The sequence below is a fragment of the Rhinolophus sinicus genome, chromosome 5, assembly GCF_057876585.1.
Source record: "Rhinolophus sinicus isolate RSI-liver-muscle chromosome 5, RSI-T2T, whole genome shotgun sequence".
NCBI classification, from domain to species: Eukaryota; Metazoa; Chordata; class Mammalia; order Chiroptera; family Rhinolophidae; genus Rhinolophus; species Rhinolophus sinicus.
Window position 1 is genome coordinate 57,867,757 of NC_142505.1, and position 20,364 is coordinate 57,888,120.

The window sequence follows — 20,364 nt, forward strand, 5'->3', positions numbered from 1 at the left end:
GGCTCATAAGGTGATGTAAATTTTAGTGGAGGTGATCTGTTTGAAATAGCACATTGAAGAGAAGTGCTTAATGAAAAATTAAACAAACAAACAAACAAACAAAAACCCATGAATTTAGCCAGCACTTTTCTCCAACCCAAAAGTAATTTAAAAATTTATCCCATAAATTCACTAGGGCAGAATTTGCTGCACCATCATGAGCAGATCTAGCATTCCTTGGAAAAAAAGCATTCTCTAGTCAAAATGATTTAAAATAAATCTTTACAAACTACTCCTCTTTTTAGATATTTATAATGAATGTTAGCATATTAAAGGCTCTGAAAAGTCCCGCAGTGAGGAAAACTATTATATTTGTTTAACCCAAACGTCCCCAAATTTATTTGAACATAGAATCCTCTCTTTCCAGAGAAACTTATATAACATAATTTGAAAATGGGGTCTTGTAAAGCACACGCTATGGAAAGGCAGCATTATCCATAATGAACAGCTAGGCAGCTAGAATCCCAAAGAGGGGAAGCATCTTCTTACAGGTAAGGAAAGGACTCCATGGAGACATCCTGTTGTCCCGCCAACTAAGTGAATTTTCCCAGGCACCACTCACATGAAGTGTACTCCTTACAGCTAACCACCGGACAAGGCTCTATGAAGGCATTCCCCTCGATGACATCAAAGCAGGCACATGTAGCAGATTTCCAAGGTGCCTCAGCACGTTGAGGTATAAACATGAGATGGCATCACTTTACTGACCCTCGTGTTCAACTCTGCAGTGTCAAATGCCCCTTTACTCTTGGTGGAAGTCTCCCTCAACAGATATCTTAATCCAACTCCATAATTTTTCAGTAACTTTCAATGATCGGAAGTGTCTCATTCTGGTTTTCTAAGGCTGAGCCCTGTTCTTTGTAAAACTTACATTTTGTTATTAGGTCAATATTCTTTTCCTCCTCCCACCAGAACATGTGGCTAAAGCTTGTGGTGGAGAAGAAGATGGTCTGCCTTCCCAAGCACTCCTTTCCGGAGCTTTCTGCTCTGGTGTTTGGGACAAGAAAGATACTGGGAAAGATGAGATGTGCCTCTTTCTTGGCTCCTGTGGCAGATTAGATGATGGTTCAAAAACATTCACTCTCTTAAAAATACCTTCACAGGAGGAGTACTTTGCTCTGCCTCATTGATGTTGGGCTTGGTCACATGACTCGCTTTGGCCAATAGGATGACAGCAGTCCTGACATAAGCAGTCCTGGAGCTTACACTAGTAGCGTGGCTTAATGTCTTACACTTCATTCACTGCCATGAGGAAAAAGTCCCACAGGTAGCTGCTGCCCCTTCAGTGTGGGGACCAGTGTGGGAGCATATCTGCGGCCAAGCACAGTGAACAGGCATAGTCCAGCTCACATTTAGAAGTACGACACCCACACATCCTAGAGAAGCTGACATGAGCAAGAAGAAATGATTGTTGTCACAAGCTACTTCAGTTAGGAGTGGATTGCTATGCAGTGTTATTGTAGGAAAAGCTAACAATACAGTTTGGTTACACATAGAACATGTAAAGCTAACATAGTCCCTTTACATGCTGTTGGTATAAACAGGTGGCACCTAGCTGCCTCAGTCACCTGGTCCTCTTGAGAGAATTTAGCGTCTCCTGGCTGATTCCCGGCTGGTGGTCTCGGACCACGATCCTCTGCTGCATGTATCACCTGTCCTATGCAGCATTCCCTTACAAGTCTACAGCCTCATCTCATCTACTCACTTTGTCCTCCAACTCCAGTACCGCAGGCACAGTGTGGGGAAAACGTCTACACTTCTGCAGAACTAGAGGGTAGCAGGCCATCCCACTGGTCACACGTCTCCTGTCTTTTTGCTCAGGTTACGTCAGGTAATAAGCTACTGCTGTCGCTCTACAACCAGAGCTCTCCAGGCCCTGACTTAACTGTAGGGTACAGAGGGATGCCTGGCGGCCAGGACACGCCCAGACTTCACACACAACTCTCTTGGATCATCCCTTCTCGGACCTTGGAAAGATGCACTGCTATACGACTGTGATTTACCTTAAAATAATCTGTGTAATCAGGGTGACATCATGTATGTGCCAGTTAATTTAGCCTTGACTTTAGGGGTTGTCCGCTAATGTGCCACCAAGAACATACATACTCGAGGCCAGTTAGCACCACACTGGAAAGGGCCATATCCACGGTCAGCTACCATATGTACACTTCCCTAGCCGAGCTTAATCAACAACCAGCACTTGTTAATTAGCATCAAGGATGCCAACACAGGTTCTCATTGGTGAAACTAATAACTTGTTAGTTAGCATGATAGGGTTAGAAATAGGGTCTCACTGGTGAAATCTGAGATATGTAGGATGTGTGGAGTGGCTAAAATAGTCCGGATACATTTCTCACCTCTGCATGAGCTGAGAATAAGAATCCACTCGGGCCTGTACCCGGTATCCTTACGCCATACCCCTGACCTAGGTGCAGCTACTGGCTTAGGAGAGTTTCTAACTGAAGAGTCCTAACTAGAGGAGACAGAATCCTGCCTCTGTGATGCTGGGCTCGTCTTAAACGAACCTGTCATACAGGGTGGGGTAGAAGTAGCTAAAACAGTGGGTCTCAGCCTTGGCTGCACATGAACATTGCAGGGGAGCTTTCAGAATCCCAAAAGCCAGGCCTCAGCCAGATAAACAATGTGGGCGTCTGTGGAGGGAGGACCAGTGTCAGTGCTTTTTGAAAGCTCCCCCGATGGTTCTCGTGCACGGCACCACTACCGTGCGGCACAACTTACTGGGACTGTACTGGGCGTGCAGAACGGGTTCATGAGCACTTCTGAGCCTGTTCTGCTAATGAATATTCATTTAGTAAATATCTGTATATGTGGGAGAATTTGGTCCTACGCCTGCTTTCATCAAAATCAAAGCACGGTTATAGAAGAATAGCTGACTCTAACTTCTTGGCAGCTTCCAAATTAACCCAGAGAGATCAAATTGGCTTTGGTCAGCTCATAACAAGAGGACAGCCCCCCTACTTCTCTTACAGGAAGGGAAGGGAGATAACAGCTTTTGGTAAACACTCTTCTCCCTAAAAAGACAAACTCTCTTTCCAGTTTGTCTCTTGTATCAGTTTGGGTTGGGGGTGAAGCCAGCAAGGCCCAATCTACTGAATTAGGGCCCTGTGACAAGCCCTGGATGGCCCCAACTTCTGTACTTAGTATGCGGGGTACTTGAGCCCTCTGTCCCCACTCTGAGTCTTGGCCAAAATTCTGGAACAAAAGGGGATAACTTCTACTACCATGTTTCCCCGAAAATAAGACCAACCTGGACAATCAGCTCTAATGCATCTTTTGGAGCAAAAAATTATATAAGACCTGGTATTATATTATATTATATTACATTATACCTGATCTTATAATAAAATAAGATCAGGTCTTATATTAATTTTTGCTCCAAAAGATGCATTAGAGCTGATTGTCTGGCTAGGTCTTATTTTTGGGGAAAGAGAGTAGGTCCCAAACATCATTCTATTATAAATATATAAACAGATGGGCAGCAAGGGGGCACATACAGGTACGTACTTAGGCAGCAAAGCCAACTATCTCAGAAAATGCCATGACGCAGTTAAATTCCATGGTCAAATGACAGAAGAAAGCTAAAAGTGCTAGCTTTTCTTCTCAGTGTCTTCACAAAGACGAGATTGCTGAACACCGCTAATCTTCACATTAAACAAACCTCCTTGCCCTGGGAAATCACCTCTGGTATTACCACTTCAGGGCCCTATCCACTTTAATAACAGGCATCCATCAGAAGAGGGCTGTGAAATAAACAGGCAGTTACAAATAGGACAGGCTACATTGACAGCAGAGGAGAACAAGAAGCGATGAGATGAGACGCAATTTTCTGTGCTTTTAATCTTGCACGTCACTCTCACCAACTGAAATAGTTTATTGTGTCCTTCTTCCACCCACAGCTTGCTTGCTGTTCTCCTAGCAGAGATCGTGGTTGACAAGAACACCATGTGAATGAGAAGCATAGAAAAGACTCTCATGTTACCCTTCTTGAAAGAAAAAGCATATCATGATTGTAATGGACCAAATTGTGTTCCCTCACCCCCCAAATTCATATACTGAAGCCCCTTATGACTGTATTTGGAGATAGGAACTATAAGGACATAATAAAGGTTAAGTGAGTTCATAAGGGTGGGGTCTTAACCCCATCAGACTGGTGTCCTTATGAGAAGAGGAAGAGACCCCAGAGATCTTTCCACACGCAGAGGAAAGACCCGGTGAGGACACAGCGAGAAGGTGGCCGTCTGCAAGCCAAGGAGAGAGGTTTCCCCAGAAACGAACCCTGCTGGCACCTTGATCTTGAACTTTCAGACTCTAGAACTGTGAGAGGATACATCTGTGTTGTTTATGTCACCCAGTCTATGGTATTTTGTTAGGGCGACCTGCACTGATGAATACAACAATTTGAAAACGCTCCTCAGTAATAAAGAGAAGTGGGTCTCCATTTCATCAGGTGGACTTTGACTACCTAAAGTGTGGCGCTATTGTCTCTGTCAACACGGGGTGGGGTGGGTAGGGAACTTGAATGAGAAGCCTGACTATGTGCCACCAAAGAGCAAGTTGTGAATGGCAAGCCCAAGCCAGTTAGTTCTTTTTGCTGACCACTCAGGACTCAGAGTGAAGGCAGAGCTCAGGCCAATGCACGTAGTACAGTTTTAAGCATCAAACCCAAAACCTGGAGATAAAAGCTTCCAACTGGTTGTAGAAATGCCAATTTCTTCCACTTTTTGCACTGGAGCAAGTGAGCCTAACAATGTCTGAAAAGGAAATTTCGATCTGTGCATGTTTGGGTTGGAAAGGGAAACTTTGGAGAAAACAATCCCTGAAAATTTCAAAGCAAAATCATCAAGTTACGACTAATTCAGAGTGAACTGTTTTGACTCTTGAAATAAATGTAATAATATCTGAATTCCTGAAGCTTAAGAGCTAAACAGGCTTCACTAAATACAAGTTATACTTTTCCTTCTCTCTTTAAACAAAGGCATCACAGCAGTTAATAATAATGCTCAGTAACAACATACGAAGAGCTTGAGAAACCCTTTAAGTAGAAATCCTAAATGGCTAAATAACCTCTTGGTTAAATAAAAGTTTTCTTTTAATATTGCATTTCTTGCAGTTTCCCTGTACCCAGTCACCTAGTTGAGGATCAGTACGAGTATTGCTCGGTTCTGTGATTGCAACAACCATCAACCACTCACTCTTCTGAGTCACATCTCTTTCCAGTGAACACAACAACCACCATGACAAATTGCTCTTGCTTGTCACTCATCAGGGTGCAGGACTGAAGAGTTGCCTGGACACCAGTTGTTGGACATACACACATGCCGTGTGTGAGGGCAGCACAGTGGAAAGACCAGGAATGGCGTGCTTCTCAGGTTCTACTTGGACACGAAAACTTGGGCCAGAAAGCAAATACCAGCACTGGGGGATGAGGGAAGGAGGAAGGGATCTAGCATTTGTTGAGTCTCTGACTGCCAACTTGTACTCTTTCAACTTCAACACACTGCCTCTCAGGAAGACAGAAAGACTTCTTCCAAATACTGCCTTACAGCAGAAAGGCCACAGTGTACGTTACCTTGAAATTTATACCTTGAAGATGCTGTTCTGGCTCAGATTTGTGTCTGTTGTGATCCTCTACGCAGACATTTAACCTGTACTATGATTTCATTTCCACATGCTAATTTGCTGCTTGGTAACTACTTTGAGAGCATTTGGTGTGTAAGTCTGATTTGTCTCCAGGACAACACTGTAATTTCCAAAGAACATTTTGACATGACCAGCATCCCACATAACAACCCTATAGAATATGAAAAGGAAGGGGGGAAATAATCAATGAAATCTACTACGGAGTGAGTTTAAATGGTATACATAAGAAAAATGAGATCCATTGCGGACATCCGTGGGGTTTTGCCTGACCACAATTCGTTGCCCGTTTTTTCTGGTAAGAGTTTCCTAATTTTTATTTGGGAACTACCCATCCACCACTCTCAGACGAGGTACCTGAGACTAACAGAGGGGTTGGGGGGTTTGACCCACTACTGCCTCAGGCTCCAGGGATTGGCATAGTCCTAATCGTGGCCGATCGCAGCCCCCCGCCCCCCACGTCCTTGGCCCTGGGACTGGTTTACAGATAGATTCCTGACCCAAGTGGCCCTTTGTTGAAACTTTTGGGGAAGGCTTATTTTCTTTTTGAAGGTTTGTCAAACTGCTTAGATAAAGCCTAGGTCTGCTAGGGTCAAATCCTGCATGAGAATGATGCCAACTGAGAGGGAAGCCAAGTCCACGAGACGAAGAGAGAAAAATCTGAGGTCTGGTTTTGTTAGTGGAGGGCCTAGACCTAGTCGTGCGGAGTTACTCTACCACCTGCTTTTGCTGGCAATAAATGTTCCTTTTTTTTGGTTGAAACAAGTTTAAGTTGAACTTCTGTCACTAAAAACCCAAACTTCTGATTAATACAGGTCCCGAACTCATAGTGGTCTACATAACAAGGAAATATGTCAACTGCTAACTGGGAAAATGGCAGCATGAACGGCGACTTTGGACTTTGATGACATCGGTTCACACCCTAGTTTTTGAGCAAGACTCAACCTCTTGACCTCAGTGTTCTTTTTTCCGAACAAGTATTTATTACTAGTTAAGCCAAGATTCCAGGGTGGGATGTACCCAGATCCCCCTTCACCTCCCTGGGAGAAGCGAGGCAGGATGGAGCCAGTTCAGGTCTTCCCAGGAAATGTGACTTCTGCCTGCCCGACACCCAGGATATGGGGCAGAGGGACTTGTACACATGACGGGACCATTTTCACGCGGAGACCTTATTCCTTTGGCGGTTGTTCCTTCTCACAGCAGTGGAAGTCCAGGCAGTAGTGTCAACCGTTCCTGCTCTGCTTCTGGTTGGGGAGCAGCTGTCAAAAGGGGCAATCTAGTAGTTCTTGACTTTGGCCTTAAAGTCTTCTGCCATGTTGCTGACTCCTAAAGACACGTCTGAAGCAGTTCACAGCTCAGCGTGACCCTCAGCAAAGAGACTTCCGTCTGACTGCTAAGCCTCACTGTTCTTCCCTATAAAATGGATATTAAAAATGTATCCCCTTAAGAAGTACAAACTGGTTGTTACACAGTAGACATGGGGATGTAGGGTATAGCATAAGGAATATACTCACTAATATTGTAATAACTGTGTTATGGTGTCAGATGGGTACAAGATCTGTCAGGGTGATAGATGGGAGGGGGGTTGGGGGAAGGGTGAAGAGATGAAGAAGTACAAATTGGTGGTTACAAAATAGTCATGGGGATGTAAAGCATGGGGCATATAATCAATAATATGCTAATAGCTATGTATAATGCCAGGTGGTACCAGTCAGGGGATCACTTCCTAAATTACATAAATGTCTAACCACTATGCTGTACACCTGAAATGAATATAAAATAATGCTGAGTGTCAACTCTAATTGAAAAATTTAGAAAGGGGAGAAGAGATCAATAATATTGCAATATCATGGTACAGTGTCAGATGGTTGCTGGACTTATCATAGTGATTACTTCTTTAGCACAGGGAATACAATCAATAATGTGGTAAAATGTCCGTATAGTGCTAGGTGGGTACTGTTGAGTAACTATGATGTACATCTGAAACTAATATAACTTTGTATGTTAGCTGTATTTTAATAAAAATCTTTTTAAAAAATACAAAAAAAAATTATCCCTCAGGTCAATTATGTAAATACAATGAGAAACACAGGTGAAATTAGGCTACTGACTATGCCAGCCATCTCTATATTTTATTTGGTGGTTGAGAAATAGCTCCTAATAACTCTTCCCTTTCCTGTTCTAACTAGATCGTAAACTTCTTACCTGAACTGTAGGAAAAAGTAGACAACAATTCTCTAAGTATGGTCTAGAAGCTCTCAGAGACCCCCAGTCTTTCTAGGGAGTCCATGGGGTAAAAAAATATTTTCATAATAACGCTAAGAAGTTATTTATCATTTTCCCTCTCATTCTCTAATGGATGTTCAGCGGAATTTTTCAGAGGCTAAATGATTTGTGATATCACAACAAATTGAATGCAAAAGCAGATATTATCCAGCTGTCTTCTATTAAGCTAGACATTAAGATTTTGAAAAACGGATATGGACGTCATCAAAATGGTGGAATGAGGGGAGCCTATGTAAATCTCCCCTGGAATTTACAACTAATCGAACAACTATAACTCCACAAAGGACTCCCTGCACAGCAGACAGAAAAGATGAAAAGGCCCACTACTGAATTCACCTAAAGGTGGGTGAATCGCGCTAGCGGAGGAGGAGGAAAGGGAGAAGTGCGCGGAGACGGAGCCGCGCGGGCGCAGGACGCAGACCTAGCTCAGTGCTCCGAGCTCGCTGCTTCCCGGAGCTACCGCAGCTGCGGGAGAGGGAAGAACTCGGACTGCTAGGGCTCCGTTTATGGCCCACAGGGCTGAGGGGACAGCATATAACACGGCTGAACCAACACTCATGGCAGAGACCTCGGGGAAAAGACTGAGGGAAGAAGGCTGAAAACGGTGGTTTAAGCCCGCACTGCCAAGCAGAGAACGGAGCCTTAGGAACTGAGACTAGCCGCCCCCTCCCTCCCCTCCCAGAGCTCGCCCGCCCCCACCTGCCCGGTGCTAGAAGCAGAACAGTAGCAGTGTCCGATCAAAAGAACAGAATATTTGCTGTTCTGAGAACTGTGGACCGCAGACACAGATTCGTAGCCCAACTAGTTCTGGCAAAGGGGAGGGAGCTGTGGAAGCAGGACCGGCTGTGGTGGTGGTCGCCGCCATTGCTCTAGGCCACCTCTCACAACTCACCCTGCCCCTGGCCCCACCTATCTGGGTGGATCCCTGCAGGAGGAAACAGAACTGCTGAAACACGCGGGCTCTGAATCTGGTGCAGGAAGAGCTTTGGAATTTCAAAAGCTCTCCACATACCCACACGGACACTGCGCCCTGTGACCCAGGCAAACTAGTAACAGAGGAGAAGTCCGTCTCCCAGGGAATCCCCTCATTGTGTGAGAAGCTGGAATAGTGCAGAGAAAACATAGCACTACCGTGTGAGAGAGAAAAAAAGGCTGCAGTCAGAGAGAAAATAAAACATTCTACCAACAAGTACTGGAAAACAAAAGAAAGACCTCTTCCTATCAACCTGTTGCAGAAGCCACTCCTGTAGATGTCTAGGAAGAGAAATAATAAATCAGTAATTGCCATGAATAACCAAGGCAACAAGACAGCTCAGAAAGAAAGGGAAAAATCTCCAGAGAAGGCACTTAAAGATACAGAAATATGTGACTTAAATGACAGAGAATTCAAGATTGCAGTTCTGAAAAAACTCAACGAGATGCAAGAAAACACAGAAAGGCAGTTTTATGAACTCAGAAACACACTCAAAGAACAACATGAGCATTTTACGAAAGAGATTGAAATTTCAAAAATGAACCAAATAGAATTTCTGGAGATTAAGAATTCAATAGAAGAAATTAAGAATGAAATAGCCAGTTTAGGTAGTAGAGTTGACCAGATGGAGGAAAGAATCACTGACATCAAAGATAGAAATCTGGAAATTACATGGCTGGAATAAAAAAGAGACTTGAGACTTAAAAGAAATGAAAGAACTCTGCAAGAACTTTCTGACTCCATCAAAAAGAGCAATATAAGAATAATGGGTATACCAGAAGGAAAAGAAAGAAAGAAGGGAACAGAATATATTCAAACAAATTGTCGATGAGAACTTCCCAAACTTGTGGACAGAACTGAATCATCGAATCCAAGCAGCAAATAGAACACCTAATTACCTCAATCCCAACAGGCCTTCTCCAAGGGATTGTATTCAAGCTGTCTAAAATCAACGACAAAGAAAGAATCCTCAAGGCAGCCAGGGAAAAGAAGACAGTAACCTACAAAGGAAAGCCCATTAGATTATCATCAGATTTTTCAGCAGAAACTCTACAAGCCAGGAGGGAGTGGAACCAAATACTCAAACTATTGAAAGAGAGAAATTATGAGTCAAGAATAATATATTCAGCAAAGACATCCTTTAGATATGAAGGAGGAATAAAGAGCTTTCCAGATATACAGAAGTTAAGGGAATTTTCTAATACATGACCTGCACTACAAGAAATACTAAAGGAGGCTATTCAACCACCATCAACAGGAACAATTTGTGGCAACTGAAATATAAAAAGGGGAAGAGTAAAGGCCTGAACCGGAATATGGGAATGGAGAAAGTAGGCATGCTGAAGAAAATGGAATACACTAAATATCAAACTTTCTTTTACATACACTTAAGGGTAACCACTCAAAAAAAATTCAGGACTGAAATATATACTGTAATAAAAGAAGAAACAGAGGGAAACATCACAGAATACCACAACACAGAAATAACAGACAACAAAAAGGCAAAGAAACAATGGAGACACAGCCTTACCAGAAAACTAAAGAGAGAATGACAGGAAATCCTCACATATTAATAATCACCCTAAATGTAAATGGACTGAACTCACCAATAAAAAAGCACAGAATAGCAGACTGGATCAAAAAACTAAACCCAACCATATGCTGTCTCCAAGAGACACATCTCAGCTACAAGGACAAGCATAGGCTCAAAGTAAAAGGGTGGAAATTGACACTCCAAGCAAATGGTATCCAGAGAAAATCAGGTATAGCCATACTGATATCAGATGAAACAGACTTCAGGATGAAAAAGGTAACAAGAGACAAAGATGGACATTTCATAATGGTAAAGGGGACTATACAACAAGATATAAAACAGTCATCAATATTTATGCCCCCAAACAGGGAGCACCGAAATATACCAAGGAACTACTAACAGAACTAAAGGGAGAAATTGACCAAAACATTTATACTAGGGGACTTAAATACATCGTTGACAGCTATGGATAGATCATCCAAACAGGAAATAAATAACGAAATAGCAACCCTAAATGACACATTAGATGAAATGGACATAATTGACATATATAGAGTACTTCATCCTAAAACATCAGACTATACATTCTTTTCTAGTGTACATGGAACATTCTCAAGGATAGAACATATATTGGGACATAAAATCAGCCTCAGCAAATTTAAGAAGATTGAAATTATACCAACCATATTCTCTGATCACAAGGCTTTGAAATTGGATATCAACTGCAAAAAGAAAGCAGGAAAAAACACAACTACATGGAGATTAAACAACATACTTTTAAAGAACAACCAGGTCAAAGAAGAAATTAGAGGAGAGATCAAAAGATACATAGAAACAAATGACAATGAAAATACATCCTACCAAAATTTTTGGGATATAGCGAAAGCAGTTTTAAGAAGGTGATTTATATCATTACAGGCCTATCTCAAGAAAAAAGAAAAATCTCAAATAAATAACCTCAAGTTACACCTTAAAGAACTAGAAAAAGAAGAACAAATGAAACCCAAGGTCAGCAGAAGAAAGGAAATAGTAAAAATCAGAGCAGAACTAAATGAAATAGAGAACAAAAAAGACAATAGAAAAAATTAATGTGACAAAGAGCTGGTTCTTTGAAAAGATTAACAAAATTGACAAACCCTTCACTGTACTAAGATAAAAAGAGAGAAGACACTAACAAAATCAGAAATGAAAAAGGGGAAATTATCACGGACGCCACAGAAATACAAAGGATCATCCAAAAATACTATGAAGGACTATATGCCACCAAATTCAATAACCTAGAAGAAATGGACAAGTTCTTAGAAACATATAGCCTTCCTAGGCTGAAGCATGAAGAACTGGAAAATCTAAACAGACTGATCACCGGTAACGAAATTGAATCAGTCATCCAAAACCTTCCCAAAAGCAAAAGTCTAGGACCGGATGGCTTCACTAGTGAATTCTACCAAACCTTCAAAGAGGATCTAATACCAATCCTGCTCAAACTCTTCCGAAAAATTGAAGAGACAGTACTCCCTAACTCATTTTATGAGGCCACCATTACCCTGATACCAAAACCTGGTAAGGACAACACAAAAAACAGAAAACTACAGACCAATATCTCTGATGAATACAGATGTAAAAATCCTAAACAAAATTCTAGCAAATCGAATACAACAATGCATTAAAAAGATTATTCATCACGACCAAGTGGGGTTCATCCCCGGGGCACAAGGATGGTTCAACATTCGCAAATCCATCAATGTGATACATCACATAAACAAAATAAAGGACAAAAATCATAAGATTATATCAATTGGTACAGAAAAAGCATTTGACAAGATACAACATCCATTTATGATTAAAACACTTAATAAAATAGGTATAGAAGGAAAATACCTTAACATAATAAAGGCCATATATGACAAGCCCTCAGCTAATCTCATAATTAATGGTGAAAAACTGAAGCCCTTTGATCTACGTTCAGGAACATGACAGGGCTGTCCCCTATCACCTCTGCTTTTCAACATAGTATTGGAAGTCCTTGCCAGAGCAATGAGGCAAGAGAAAGAAATAAAAGGCATCCAACTTGGGAATGAAGAAGTTAAATTATCACTCTTTGCAGATGACATGATGCTATATATAGAAAACCCTAAAGACTCCACCAAAAAGCTATTAGAAAAAATCAATGAATACAGTAAAGTTGTCAGCTACAAAATCAACGTACAAAAGTCCATTGCATTCCTATATACTAACAATGAAATCTCAGAAAAAGATATACAAAAAACAATTCCTTTTGCAATTTCAGCAAAAAGAATAACATACCCAGGAATAAACTTAACCAAGGATGTGAAAGACCTATATGCTGAAAACTATAAGACATTTTAAAAAGAAATTGAAGAAGACACAAAGAAATGGAAAGAGATTCCATGCTCATGGACTGGAAGAATCAACATAGTTAAAATGGTCATATTACCCAAAGCAATACAGATTTAATGCAATCCCCATCAAAATCCCAATGGCATTTTTTTAAAGAAGTAGAACAAAAAATCATCAGATTTGTTTGGAACCACAAAAGACCCCGAATAGCCAAAGCAATCTTAAGAAAAAAGAATAATACTGGAGGTATCACACTCCCTGACTTTAGCTTGTACTACAGGGCTACAATAATCAAAACAGCATGGTATTGGCAGAAAAACAGACACACAGACCAATGACATAGAATTGAGAACCCAGAAATAAAACCACATAAATGTGGACAGATCATTTTTGACAAAGAAGCTAAAAACATATAATGGAGGAAAGACAGCCTCTTCAATAAATGGTGCTGGGAGAATTGGATAGCCATGTGCAAAAGAATGAAACTGGACTGCTATCTGTCACCATGTACCAAAATTAATTCAAAATGGATCAAAGACTTAAGCATAAGACCTGACACAGTAAACTGCATAGAAGAAAACATAGGTACTAAACTTATGGACCTTGGGTTCAAAGGGCATTCTATGAATTTGACTCCAAAGGAAAGGGAAGTAAAAGCTAAAATAAACGAATGGAACTATATGAAACTTAAAAGCTTCTGCACAGCAAAAGAAACCATCAATAAAATAAAGAGGCAACCAACTGAATGGGAGAAGATTTTTGCAAACGGTGCCTCCGATAAGGGGCTAATATCCAAAATATACAAGGAACTCATGCAACTCAACAACAAAAAAACAAACAACCCAATTGAAAAATGGGCAGATGACCTGAAGGAACATTTCTCCAAAGAGGACATACAAATGGCAACTAGACATATGAAAAAATGCTCAACATCACTAATCATCAGAGAAATGCAAATAAAAACCACAATGAGATATCACCTCACTCCAGTCAGAATGGCTGTCATCAACAAGACAAATAGTAACAAGTGTTGGAGAGGCTGTGGAGAAACAGGAACCCTCATACACTGTTGGTGGGAATGCAGACTGGTGCAGGCGTTATGGAAGGCAGTGTGGAGGTTCCTCAAAAAATTACAAATAGAATTACCATATGACCCAGCAATCCCTCTCCTGGATATCTACCCAAAACATCTGAAAACATTTATACATAAAGACACGTGTGCTCCAATGTTCATTGCAGCTTTGTTTACGGTGGCCAAGACATGGAAACAACCAAAATATCCTTCGATAGATGAATGGATAAAGAAGTTGTGGTATATATACACAATGGAATACTATTTGGCGGGAAGGAAAGATGATATAGGAACATTTGTGACAACATGTATGGATCTTGAGAGTATGATGCTAAGCGAAACAGGTCAGACAGAAAAAGCAGAGAACCATATGATTTCACTGATTGTGGTATATAAACCAAAAACAACAAAAGAACAAGACAAACAAATGAGAAACAAAAACTCACAGACAGAGACAATAGTTTAGTGGTTACCAGAGGGTAAGGGGGGAGGAGGGTGGGAGATGAGGGTAAGGGGGATCAAATATATGGTGATGGAAGGAGAACTGACTCTGGGTGGTGAATACACAATGGGATTTATGGATGATGTAATACAGAATTGTACACCTGAAATTTATGTAATTTTACTAACAATTGTCACCCCAATAAATTAAAAAAAGAAAAGATTTTGAAAAACGTCACTGCGCACACTAATTGTTTGATGTTGTTTAGAAAATATGATATTTAACATGATACATTTCTTATTTTTATATTTTAAATAAATTCATAAGTATTTTTTAAATTCCTACTTTCAATTTTGATTATGGTAAATGTACCATATACACAAAAGCTCTTTTAAGAGATTAAAGGGATCTTAGGAACAAAACCTTAGAAAACTTATGAAGCTAAAAGGTATGGACTTGGGAGCCAGACTATGTGAGTCCACATTTTGCTTACGCTGTTACTTACTTAACTGAGGGAGGGAAGTTACTTATCTTTTCTTTATTGGCCTTAGTTTTCTCATTTTTAAAACGGGCATAATTATAGTACCTATCTCCCAAAGTTATTAATTGAATGCAAGGATTAAATGAGTTAATAAATGTAAAATGCTTACGTCAAGGCTTAGTACACAGTGACTTTTCAAAAAAAAGAAATACTAGTTGCTGTCATCATTATTAAAGTTTAAAATATAGCATAGGATAAAACCAATTCCATAGAGCTCTAAAATATGTACACTGATTTTCCTGTCACAATTCTTTTCAGCAGATTATTTATGATACTTTCTATGTACCAATAAACTATGCATTCAAAGGTGAAAAGAAATATTGTGCCCTCAGGGAAATTATAATTTAATAATAGGACGAACAAATAATTATTCAGTTTCTACTTTGTACCAGGCACTGGTCCTTGACTGTTCAGTTCAATCCATGGAGGTAAGTACTCTTGATTTCTGCATTTTACAGATGCAGTAACTGTGGCTGACATAGATTTACTCATTTGCCCCGAATCACAGAGTTAGTGAGTGGCCATACAACAACTGAAACCTACGTGTGCCAGACTACAAAGCTCCTGCTCCTTTCCAAGACCCAGCAGAATCTCTATTCGGCTGCCTGAATCCTGAAAAGTTTTGAATCCAAGATCACCTTCAAAGGAAAATGGAAGTATGTCCTCACTCCAGAAAAGCTTGGATAAAGTCCAATACACTTTACGGGCTTCCTCCAAATATTGAAGGCTTTAGAGAAATGAAGACTATAATTACTCTTGTTATGGGTTGGGGTGCAAAACAGTATTGTAAATATCAGAGGTAAGGTTAATCCCATTCTTCAAAAAAACACGGAAGTCACCCATATTATCCATCTTTACAGAAGAGGGATGCTTGTTTTTGAGGGGCATTACTTGCTTTCAAACAATGGCTATTAAAGGAAAAGCTCTTCTTAACAACAGAGATAAGAACCACAAAACAAGATACGGAAATGTTGCACACAATTTGTAGCCTAAATTATAAACTGTTTCCCCTTACTATATGATCTTTCATAGAAAAGGAAATGTGCCCCAGGGGAGTGAAGACTAGCTAAAGCCAGCCAAAAATATGGCCTTTAGGAACAGAAACAATAAAGCATCTATTATTTTTAGCAATTTCTCATTACTTGTCTTGGGAGGGTGCTTTTTTTTTTTTTCCTTCTTTCTCTCAAAAGATTCATTTTCAGATTATACACAGAAGGCTGACAAAATTCTGGGAAGCTGAAGGTATTTCAGAGCTGTCTTTTAGGGCAATGCTCCAAAGCTTTTCAGGGAAAATGATGCCACCCTCACCTCAAATCTGTGTGAGCTGCAGCGTTTGAACAAGGTGGAGAGCAGAGGCTTGGGGGTACGTGACGTCACCCTTGCCATTCACTATTCAGCTGAACTTGGAATAGCCCGTCTCTGCACTAAAGGGAGGAGTTCCCTAGGAATGATGGAAAACCTGACACAAATTAAGTTTTCCAGGACCATACATACACATGAAAAAAGGAAAAAAAAATTTAAAAGAAAGAAAAAAAACATATATTAAAATATGTTTCAACAGGAATAAAGGGAAAAAACAACAGTTAAAAAGTGGTGAACATAGATTATAAAGAAAATGACATATTATTGTGGGATTATAGATTGTTAAAAAGACCTCCCTCGCTTTAAAATGGTACAGTCACTATGGAAAAGAGCACGGCAACTCCTCAAAAAATTAAACAGGGGGGCGGGGGGTGGGGGGTGGGAGATGAGGGTAAGGGGGATCGAATATATGGTGATGGAAGGAGAACTGACTCTGGGTGGTGAACACACAATGGGATTTATAGATGATGTAATACAGAATTGTACACCTGAAATCTATGTAACTTTACTAACAATTGTCACCCCAATAAATTTAATAAAAATAAAAAAAAATTAAACATAGAATTACCAGGTGATTCAACAACTCTACTTCTGGGTATATATTCAAAAGAATTGAAAGAAGTGACCTGAACAGATATTTGTACACCCATGTTCATAGTAGCATTATTCACAATAGCCAAAAGGTGAAAGCAACCGAAGTGTGCATTGGAGGATGAGTGGGTAAAGAAAATGTGGTCTACACATACAAAGGAATGTCATCCAGCCTTAAAAAGAAAGAAAATTCTGACCCATGCTACAACATGGATGAACTCTGAGTCACAAAAAGACAAATACTGTATCATTCCATGCAGGTGAAGTACCTAAATTGGTTATACCCAGATTAACCAAATTAATAAAGACAGAAAGTAGAATGGTGGTTACCAGGGGATAGGGAGAAGGGGAGGAGAAGAATGAGGGGTTATTTTTCTATGGGGACGAAGTTTCAGTTTGGGGACGTGAAAAAGTTCTGGAGATGGATGGTGGTGATGGCTGAGCAACAATGTAAATATACTTAATGCCACTCAACTGTATACTTAAAAAGTATTAAAATAGTAAATTTTAAGTTCCATATATTTTAAGTTCCAATAATAAAAGTAAACTAATAAACAAACCACAGAACACAAAGGCAGCCCCATCCATACCCTTTTTGCAATGTCACCTTGCTGTTCCTCCCACCAAGAGGCAGAGTCCATCTCCCCAGCTCTCGCACATGGGCTGGCTCAGGGGCTAGATCACAGAACGTAATGGAAGTCACGTTCTGGGATGTTGCAGCTGAGGCCTCGAGAGGCCTGGGAGCTTCCACTTTCACTCTGGGAACCCAGCCATGGTGTTCAGAAGTCCAGACTATCTAGCTGGAGAAAGAGGAGAGAACGGCCCTTGCAAGATGAGAGGCCATGTGCCGAAGGGGCCACATGAGGAAAACTAAGGCACCGTGGCCCACAGCCAGAACCCAGGCATGTGAGTGAGGCCACCTTGGAGTCTCCAGAACCAGGTAAGCTGCCCCAGCCAGCATCCCGTGGGACAGAGACAAGTCACGCAAGCTGAGCCCTGCCAGATCCCTGACCCATGGAATGGTGAGCAACAATCACCTGCTCTAAGCCCCTGCATTTTAAGGTGGTTTGTTTCAGAGCAATCGGTAATTGAAACAATCATGCAAATCTATGCCCCATCCTTAGAGAATTTCCTTTCATCTTATTCTACTTCTACTTTTACTAATTACGTTCACCCATTCATTAAACAAATATTTATTGAGTACGTACTATGTGGGAGGACTCTTCCCAGCATTTGAGATCCATCACAGAATGAAACCAAGGCCCCTGCCCTCAAGGAGCTTACATTTTAAAAGGATGAGATGGAAGTCAATCAACACAATTAATAATAAATTAGATAGTAAATTAGAAAGTGGAGTGTGATGGCAAAGGCAAGGGAAGAGCAGAGCATTGGGGACTGGCCCAGAGTGGGTAGGGAGATAGGCATTTCTTCTAGTGGCCCTGCACAAACTCTTTCCCCCGAAAAGATAAATCATTTTTCTAGTCTACATCTGACCTTTTCTGATGATGCCTTGGCTTTAATTATATGTAATCACTGTGCTAATGGAAATAAATAAAGGCAACTCAGTTCATTATCTTGATTACAGAAAAAAATTATATGTTCTCTCATACCGCTATTATTTTTAAAAAACCTTCATCTGCAGACAAACCTGGAAGAAAGACCTGGAGATCCAAAAGTTCCCGAATTCCCATTCCGAATCTAAGAAGACACCTGTGGGTTTTCTGTAGTCTTTATGGCATGCTTGTACTGCCACTTCATAATGCTGAATGATGAATAGCTAAGTTTACTCTGAAAAGGGCTTTAACTGCTTACACTCCACCAGCTTTACATACATTGTGTGAAGACCGTATGCTTTGGTGTCAGGCATACAAACCCTGGTTTAAGTCCAAGTTCTACCACCTGCAACCTGGTTGAACAGCTCTCTAAGCCTCAGTTTCGTGGTCTATAAAATGGGGATAATTACACCACGCCTCACAGAAGGATTAAATGAAACCATATACAATTCAAAATATTTAGCCAGCAGCTACAAAACGATAAGCATTGAATAAATATTATGTATTATCATATGATTACTTTTTAGAAGGTATTCTCAGGTATAAAAAACACAGAAACAGAACAATAGTCAACTTTTGACTGTATCACCGTGGGATTAATATTGAACATCACACATGTCTCTGTATGTCCTACTAGAAGCATGAAGGCCTAAAAGCTCTGGAACTGGATTGAAAGAAAGCTCACGCTTATAGTTCCCTCCTTCCTCTAAGCATATTCTGAGGCTAGACACAAGTGATTTTTATGTTATGCATGACTCTGGTGCAGAATCAGTCAGAAGGAGTCAAGTTGAAAGCCAGTGTCAAATGGAAAATGGCCCTCTCCTCTATACCTGAACATTTATTTAATACCCCCATGAATCACCCCTCCCACCTGGAATCATCCTCAGACTGAACCCTAGGGCTTCCATTGTCCTCTTGAAACAGTATTTCTGACCCTGAATCAGAAACTTAATGGTAAAAGTAGGAGATTTTGTCTTCTTTATGGTGTACGGAAAGGGGGTGCTGTCTGGCATCTAAATTCCATCCATTTGTTCAGAGAATCCCTGCCTTGTAAGTGGCAGACAGAGCCTATCTCATACCGGAGAGAGTGTCAGCTCTCCTGGTGGCTCCATGGCCATGAGTCAGACCTGACCAATTACGTGTGCTTGTCCAGAGGCTAGAATCTGGATCTTAGGACACAAAGGAGAAGGAATAGGGGAGGTGTGAGTCTTTCAACCAGCGGTGCTGGCTGCAACATGGGCTTCCACGGGGAGTCAGGGCAGAGGTGGGTCCAGCTGACAGGCCGAAGTATGTGAGCCGAAGCCTCCACCGTGTGCGGTGGTGGCAGCCGCGTCTACATGGACCCATTCCCAGGCATGCTTCTGGTTGTCTCATGCAGTAGAGAGCTTCCCTTTGATCTGTCTGCTCAGAGTCTGGCTCTCCAGCCTTCCTGGAAATTCAGTGAGCTTCCTGATAACCTTTGAAAACGATCTCCCTTCTTAACACGTTGCCTACGGATCACGAGAACCTTCGTTTTTTCTGAGCCATGCGTTAAGGACGGATAACGAGAATTTCAAAAGATTGGGCAGAGAGCAGTGAGAGGCCAAGACAGGGAGGTGAGACGAGTGGCGATAGGGAACCAGCTGTGAAAGTGCCTATGCAGCGGGCCGCCAAGGAAGACAATCCGGCCAGGCTCTCGGGAGATTTGGCCACGCATCATCTGGAGCCCATAGTGGGAAGAGGAAAGAAAAAATATCACACACGGGTGTGTAAAGTGTGCACATCAAAAAAAGTGAGAAGTGAAACTCGGTACATATGCAATTTTTGCCGTGTCCCACTGCACAAAGGAAGCTGGTTTCTGCAGTATCACACCAGGAGGGATTACTAACATCATAGGTGAGTAAATCCTAAAAAATTCCATAGAAAAATAATAAATGACATAGAAGCATTTACGCTTTAAAGAGAAGAGTGCATTT

The 20,364-nt window shown here is 41.1% G+C and overlaps 1 protein-coding gene and 1 pseudogene across 2 annotated transcripts in view; both read right to left on the bottom strand.

The window, feature by feature from the left end:
- Positions 1-20,364, bottom strand: part of PRICKLE2 (prickle planar cell polarity protein 2) — a 342,670-nt gene that overhangs the window by 194,053 nt on the left and 128,253 nt on the right. The gene's annotated exons all lie outside the window — the stretch shown is intronic.
- LOC148758254 (cytochrome c oxidase subunit 6B1 pseudogene) lies at positions 6,768-7,012 on the bottom strand (annotated as a pseudogene).